This window comes from Orycteropus afer, unplaced genomic scaffold, assembly GCF_000298275.1.
Source record: "Orycteropus afer afer isolate SDZICR_OR568_19922 unplaced genomic scaffold, OryAfe1.0 scaffold00024, whole genome shotgun sequence".
Lineage (NCBI taxonomy): Eukaryota > Metazoa > Chordata > Mammalia > Tubulidentata > Orycteropodidae > Orycteropus > Orycteropus afer.
Window position 1 is genome coordinate 7690127 of NW_006921611.1, and position 6896 is coordinate 7697022.

At 37.7% G+C, this 6896-nt stretch overlaps 1 protein-coding gene across 1 annotated transcript in view; it reads left to right on the forward strand.

Moving 5' to 3' along the window:
- Window positions 1–6896, forward strand: part of ADAM32 (ADAM metallopeptidase domain 32) — a 448014-nt gene that overhangs the window by 390682 nt on the left and 50436 nt on the right. The gene's annotated exons all lie outside the window — the stretch shown is intronic.

A 6896-nucleotide genomic window follows, 5' to 3' on the forward strand; every position in this document is an offset into this window, starting at 1 on the left:
AGGGATTGTGGGTCTGGCGCGGGATCGGGCAGTGTTTCGTTCTGCTGTGCATGGGGTCGCTATGAGTCGGAAACGACTCGACGGCACTTAACAACAACATATTTTTATTCACATTCATCAAGACAGTGCATCAATTTTCCATAAGTATAATACTAGATGTAATGGTAGCTTTAAATGATTTAATGGAGGGAGAACACTTAGAATATTTCCTTACCACACATTAAATGCTCAAGACTTATTATATTATATACCATTTTATTTTAGGAAGACTTAATTTAGTTAATAAAATTTACTAATTGTTTATTCATAGATCTATATGACATTAAGAAACTCTGGTGGGGCAGTGCCTAAGCATTTGACTGCTAACCAAAAGGTTAGTGGTTCAAACCCACCAGGCATTCTGGGGCAATATACTTCCAAAAAGATTTACTGCCTCAAAAATCCATTTAGGATTGTATGAATCAGAATGGACTCAATGTCAGTGAATTTGGTTTTAGTTTACACATTTTTCTTAATAAAGAAGGGCTGTGTAAGATAAATTTTCCTATTTGCTTTGACAGATTACCTCTGGCACAATAACCTAGAATATTCATTTGGCAGGATGTTTAGCCCCAAAAGCCAGCATATTTTTCTCTCTCCTCAAAATATTCTGTTATGGAGCTCATGGGGGCTTGGCCACTAATCATCTTAGCCAAGCAAGTTCTCCTTCGTATTCAGTCAGGGGAGACATGTGGGAAGTAAACCAGAAAAAAATGGATAAAGCAGATAAAGAGAAAAGTAAGAGTAGATTAGGTACCAGTTTGGGATGGATACTACTGATGCTGAGTACCAGTCATGGATTTGTTTTTTGGGGGGCTAACCTGGTGTGCCAATGCAAAAGTTGATAGCCTTCATATACATGTATTAGAAGATTCAGACTTTGTATATTCCTTGTTCCAATTTTTAAAGAATGTTTGCAGCTGTTTCCAATTTTGAGTCATGCCCCATCAGCAAATGAAGATCCCGAAAGTTTTACTCCATCCATGTAATTAAAGTCATTTCCACAGAGCTCTGGTAATGTAGTGGGAGCCCTGGTAGCATAGTGCCTAAGGCATCTGACTGCTAACCAGAAGGCTGGTGGTTCAAACCCACCAGCCACTCCTCAGAAGGAAGATAGGGCTATCTACTTCCATAGTGATACTGCCTTGGAAACCCAAGGAGGGGTCACTATGAGTCAGGTCTGAGTTGACGGCACATAAAAACAACAACAACTATGCTGAAGAGGCAAATCTTCCCTAGTCGTATTTTGAGTGTCTTCCAACTTGTGGGGCTCATCTTCTGACGCTATGTCAGACAGTGTTTCACTGCTATTCACAAGTTTTCAGTAGCAAACTTATTCAGAAGTATATGGCCCCATTCTTCTTCTCAGCCTAAGTCTGGAAGCTCTGTTGAAACCTGTTCACCATGGGTGACCTTGCTGGTATTTGAAATAATGACAGCATAGTCTCTGGCCTCACAGCAACACACAAGCCACCACAATATGACAAACTGACAGAAGAGTGGTTTAAATTTAAAGTCTTTTACCAAGATTTTCCCAATCCAAGATACCATTTGCTTTTTTGATGACTATTTCTATGGGTATTGATTGTTGATCTAAGTAGGATGAAATCCTTGGAAACTTCAATTTTTTTCTTCATTTGTCATGATGTTGTTTATCAGCCCAGTTGTGAAGACTTTTGTTTTCTTTACATTCTGGTTTCATCCATACTGAAGGGTGTAGAATTCATGTTTGGCAAGCAAGGTTGTGTCATCTGCATATCACAAGTTGTTAATAGGTCATCCTCCAATCCTGATGTCACTGTCTTTTTTCATACAGTCCAGTTTCTCAAATTATTTGTTTAGAATACAGGTAGAATAGTAAGGTGGAAGGATACAATCCTGTTGCATACCATTTACTTTTTTTTTTTTTTTAATTGTGATTTTGGTGAAAGTTTATAGAGCAAATTGATTTTCCATACATCAGTTCATACACATTTTGTTTCATTATATTGATTGCAATCCCACAATGCAATAGCCCTTTTCCCACTTCCTTCCTGTGGCTACCTTTTCCCTGTGTCCTTCTTTCCCCTGTATTCCTGCCCTCTGAGCTATCTCCCTGTGTAAATACTGCCTTTCTGGTCTCCTATGATTGATTGTTCTAAGGAATGTACCTACCTGGTATAAATGTTCAGCTTGTAAGCTTGTCTGTTGTTTGGCTGGAAGCCACAGGTGTGAGATCAATTCCAGGCCCAAAGGGTGACTGGCAGCCGTGGTCTCAGGGGTTTCACCATTCTCTGTCAGTCGAGTAAGCCTGGCCTTTTTTCTGATTTTGTGTTTTGTTCCATATTTTTCTCCCATTCTATCCTATACCTGCTACACTAATCCTTTTCTGAGTGGTTTGACAGTGGTAGCTGGGCACCATTTAGTTCTTCTGGTCTCAGGGTCATGTGAGCTGAGGTTATCCCTTGAACTAATTGTTTCCATGTGTCCTTGGTTTTCTTCATTCTTCTTTGCTTCTGATGAGAAGAGACCACTTAGCATCTTAGGTGGCCACTTGCAAGCTTTTAAGACCCCAGTCACTTCTCACCAAAGTAGGATGTAGAACAATGTTTTCGTACTATGCTGTGCCAATTGAGCTTGATGTCCCCTGTGACCATGGTTCCAAGCCCACAGGCCAACAACTCACTTCCACTGGGTGGTTGGCTATGGCTAAGACGTCATCATGACTTTGCACCTTGTTAACTCTATTACATATATGGATATTCTTATAGCATATACAAATACATATATAGAAATATCATCTGCCAAACTTATATATGGTCCTGGGTATATTCCCTTTTGCCTAGATGTACCTGATTATTCAACCTTTTTATCCTCTCATAGATTAATGTTTGTCATTACTGATAATGCAGTATTGTGTATGTGGAAGTGTTTATCCCTGTTGTCTGTACCTCTTGTGCACCTCCCTGTGCCTTCTTTTTCCCAGGTATTACTATGCTGGTCACCTGCTTTTGTCATAATGCCTTTCCCTTCACCCAATTCAATACTTTGTCTCTTACTTATCTAGCACTTTTCCCTCCTTTCCTCTCTCATCCCTGGTAACCAACAAAGAAAGTTTCTTTCCATATGTAAACCTTCTCTTGACTTTTTAGAATAGTGAACTTATACAATATGTGTCCTTCTGTGATTGACTTATTTCACTCAGCATAATGTCCTCCAAGTTCATCAATGTTATGCAGTGTTTTGTGGATTCTACATTATTCTTTAATGTTCCATAGTATTCCATGTGTGAATGTATCATAGTTTGGTTATCCATTCATCTGTTGATGGGCACTTAGGTTGCTTCCATTGCTTTGCTATCGTGAATAGTGCTACAATGAACATGGGTGTGCATATCTGATATACTGATTCTCACTTCTTTAGGATATATACCTAGTAATGGAATTGCTAGGTTAAATGGTATTTGTATTTCCAGCTTTTTAAGAAATTGCCATACCTTTTACTAAAGTGGTTGTGTCATTTTACAGTTCCACCAGTGGTGTAGGAGGGTATCTTTCCATATCCTCAACAACATTTGTTATTTTCTGTCTCGTTGAACTTTACTATTAGTGCTGGGCCGAGATGGTGTATATCATTGTTGTTTTGATTTGTGTCTCTCTAATGGTAAAATCACAAACATTTCTTCATATGTTCTTTAGCTGCTTGAATATCTTCTTTGGTGAAGTGTTTGTTCATGTCTTCCCCCCACCTTTTTTTTTTTTTTTTTTTTAGTAGATTGTTTGTCTTTTTGATGTTGAGGTGTTGGAGTTTTCTATATGTTTTAGAAATGAATCCTTTGTCAGATATGTCATTGCCGAATATTTTTTCCCAATCTGTATGTTCTCTTTTTACTCTTTTGGAGAAGTCTTATAATGCATGTAAGAATTAAATTTGTTTGGAAGGTGCCAAGCATCTAGTTTATCTTCTGGCGTTTCTGCATTTTTACTTAAATTTCATAGTCTCTTAATACCATCAGGGCTCCTAAGTTTTTCCCTATTTTTCTGTTGATGAAACCATTTCCAAATTTGAATCATGCAGTATCTCCTTTGTTTGAATGGCAGCCTTTTGATCCATGTTCCATATGAGTGCAGTGAAATATTTTGGAATTCCCATTCTTTGTAATGTTTCCATAATTTGTTATGATCCACAGAACCAAATGCTTTCATATGGTTGCTAAAACACAACTAAGTATTTTTCTGATACTTTTTCTTTGTGGGCAATACCCATTTGACAACGATGATATCCCTTGTTTCATTTCCTTTTCTAAATCTGGCTTGAATTTCTGTCAGTTTCTTGTCAATATATGGCTACAGTATATTTTGAATTATCTTCAGCAAAATTTTGCTAGCACATTATGCTAATGATATTTCTTGATAAGTTCCACATTCAACTTAATTGCCTTTCTTTGAAATGGGCATGAATAAGGATTTCTTTGGATGATTTTTCAGAAGTGGGTCTTTCTTTTTAGTCTATATTAGTTTAGAAGCTCCACTGAAACTTGTCTATCCATGAGTAACCCTCATGGTATTTGAAATACTAGTAAAATACCTTCTAGTGTAATAGCAACATGCAAGAAACCACAGTACAGCTATAAACACTGAAAAGATACCACTTTGCAAATGTTATGGCACTTGTATAATATTCTCTTAAAGCCAGTGTATTGATCAAGTCTGCTAAGTAATATAGATTTTGCCCTGTCATAGTCCAAACAGTATATTTAGATTTCCTGTGCCCTATCATTAAATTCTATGAAGTGCAATAAATAGTGGATGCACATAGTTGTGCATAGCTGGTACTAGGGCAGTAAATGTGAGTAATGGAAAATACTGAGAATGAAAAGAATGCTGCAAAACAAACTTTTCTTAACTTGTGTTATTACTGATTTTTAATTTATTTTAAATGCACTTCTTTGAAAAAGATTGGTTAAGATAATATATTCCAAAAAATTTAAGTAAATTAAAAAATCAAGTCAAAAAGAAAAAAAATGGATTAGCAATTAAAATAAGTAAAAAGTATGGTTTATACACTATTTGAATTGTGTCCTTCAAAAATATGTGTTGTAAATACTAACACATTTACTCATGGTTATTCATAAGGTTTTCAGTGGTCAATTTTTAATAAATGGATCTGGCCACTTCTGTCCATCAAGTCTGTCTTAGTCTGGAAGCTCCACTGAAACCTGTCCACTATGGGTGACCCTGCTAGTATTTGAAATAATGGTGGCCCATCTTCCAGCATCACAGCAACACATAGGCCACCACAATGCTAGAAGAGGAGCCCCTCAGGCTGGAAGGCACTCAAAACATGACTGGGTAAGAACTTCCTCCTCCAAGTAGAGTCGACCTTACTGTCGTGGATGGAGTAAAGTTTTAGGGATCTTCACTTGCTGATGTGGCACCACTCAAAATGAGAAGAGATAACTGTAAATATTCACTCTGTATGACAACTGTAAATATTCAGAATGTGGATTGCATGTAGTATGAATCTAGGACAATTGGAAGTTGTCTGAAATGAAATGGAAAGTATAAAGATCTATTTCCTAGGCATTAGTGAACTGAAATGGACTGATATGGGCTCTTTTGAATTAGACAATCATATGGTCTACTATGTTGGGTGTCTTGGTTCTCTAGTGCTGCTACAGCAGAAATACCACAACTGGATGGCTTTAACTAACAGAAATTTATTCTCTTAGAGTTTAGGAGGCTAGAAGTCCAAATTCAGAGTGCCAAATTTGGCACTCTCGGGGCTGGATGAAGGCCCTTCGACCATGGGCCTCAGCTCTACATCTTATTTCAAGGCCCACAGGAGCGGAGGGTTCTTATAATTCAGGCAGCTTCGGCTGCTGAGGATGATGAACCCAAGGTCAGCAAGTAGAATGGCATAATCCCAAGATTGGCAGACAACATGACAGGAAACTGAGATGAAGACTCCACCAAATGTAGGATCCAGATGTGCCAAAAAGCTAGCAAACTTTCTCAAAACTTCTCTTTATATACTGCAAGCAGGTCACACTTCGAAGACAGCTACTCAGCTGCTCATACCAGATTCCACCATGGAGATGATTATAGTGTCATCCTGGGGAATAATTATATCTAGCTGCCCAGGCACTCAAAACCAGGCCGAGCAAAGTTGACACACAACCTTAACTACCACACCAGGAATGATAAATAGAAGAGGAATTTGGATTCATCTTCAAAAAGAACATTTCAAGATCTATCCTGAAGCACAATGCTGTCAGTGATAGGGTAATATCCATATGCCTATAGGGAAGACCAGTTAATACAACTGTTATTCAAATTTATGCACCAACCACTAAAGCAAAAGATGAAGAAATTGAAGATTTTTACCAACTTCTACAGTCTGAAATTGACCAAACATACAATCAAGATGAATAGATTATTGCTCATGGTTGGAATGGAAAAGTTGGAAACAAAGAAGAATCATCAGTAATTGGAAAATATGGCCTTGGTGGTAGAAATGATGCTAGAGGTTGCATGATAGAATTTTGTATATTAATTACTTACTTGTGGCAAATTCCTTTTTTTCCAACAACATAAGCAGCAGCTATACACACGGATCTCACCAGATGGAATAGACATGAATCAAATCAATTACATCTTTGGAAAGAGGTGATGAAGAAGCTCAATTTCATCAATGAGAACAAGGCTAGGTGCTGACTGCAACAGACCATCCATTGCTCAGATTATAAGTTCAACCTGAAGCTAAAGAAAATTAAAACAAGTCTGCAAAAGCCAAAATATGACCTTCATTATGTTGTTGTTTGTTGTTGTTAAGTGCCGTTGAGTCATTTCTGACTCATAGCGACCCCATGCACAGCA